Source organism: Camelus dromedarius, chromosome 9, assembly GCF_036321535.1.
Source record: "Camelus dromedarius isolate mCamDro1 chromosome 9, mCamDro1.pat, whole genome shotgun sequence".
NCBI classification, from domain to species: Eukaryota; Metazoa; Chordata; class Mammalia; order Artiodactyla; family Camelidae; genus Camelus; species Camelus dromedarius.
This window is the reverse complement of record NC_087444.1, coordinates 45,771,869-45,773,052: the sequence shown is the minus strand read 5'-3', so window position 1 is coordinate 45,773,052 and position 1,184 is coordinate 45,771,869. Positions and strand designations below refer to the sequence as shown.

General features: G+C 36.4%; 1 non-coding gene across 1 annotated transcript; it reads left to right on the top strand.

Annotated features, from left to right (window-relative positions):
- The first annotated feature begins 575 nt into the window (after positions 1 to 575).
- Positions 576 to 708, top strand: LOC116155014 (U11 spliceosomal RNA). The gene has a single exon (XR_004139048.1). It is a non-coding gene; the product is annotated as a U11 spliceosomal RNA (small nuclear RNA).
- Positions 709 to 1,184: the final 476 nt, after the last annotated feature.

Sequence of the window (1,184 nt, the reverse complement as noted above, 5' to 3'; positions counted from 1 at the left end):
TAGCTGAAATGCAAAATGGTGAAACCACTTTGGAAGAACAATTTGACAGTTCCTCAGATGAGAAACACGGAGCTACCATATGGCCCAGAAATTCTTCTCCTAGGAATATACCCCAAAGAAATGAAAACATGTCCACAAAAGAAAAACTTACATGTGAATATTCATAGCAGCATTATTCATAATAGCCAAAAAGTAGAAACTACACAAATAGTTATCAACCGATAAGTGGATAAATAGAATATGGACTATCAATATTCCTCAATAAAAAGGAATGCCTTACTGACACATGCTGTGATGTGGATGAAGAGTGCAAAGCCAGTCACAAAAACCACGTATTATATGATTCCATTTATAAAAAGTATCCGAAATAGGCAAATCTATAGAGTCAGTGGTTGCCAGGATCTGGGGGGAGGATGGGAATAAGAAATGATTCTTAATGGGGGCGATGTTGGTTGCACAGCCCAGTGAATATATTAAAATCCTTGATTTTTATGCTTTAAAGGGGTGAATTTTATGGGCTACAAACTATATCTCAATAAAGCTATGTTTTTAATTCATTGAGAGAACTGTACACTTAAAGGTGGTTAATCATGAGTGGCTCATGGAGGGCAGCTTGATGGCTCTATATGCAGAATCCACATCGAGAGATTTCGGAAGCATAATTTTTTGGTATTTGGGCAGCTGGTGATGGTCGGTCCTGGTGCCCCTACTTATAAGTCTGAAACAAAAGGATTTTAGAAAAACAGTTAAGATGGTCATTTTGTGTTACGTGTATCTTACCACAATAAAAAAAAAAAAAAAGAAAGAAAGAAAGAAAAAATGCATTGAGAAATGTATGTAGAAACTTACCCCCTCCAAGAAGTGGAGCTTAATTCCCCTCCTGTTGAGTATGAGCTAGACTTAGTGACTCATTTCCAAATAATAGAATATAAAAAAAGAGAAGTGCTTAACTTTACTGTGGGGAAACCTGGCAGATAAGTGGTTGAAAGTTAATGTCCCATGTGAAAAATAATGTTGATATCATATACCCCGGATATCGTGTTATGAGAAGGGTATTTCACCTCTGTGACATTATTACCCAGAATCATGAGAAAACAGTAGAAAAATCAAAAGTTAGGGACATTCTACAAATTACCTGACCTGTAGTCCTCAAAACCATCAAGTCAAGCAAAACTAGAAAAGTC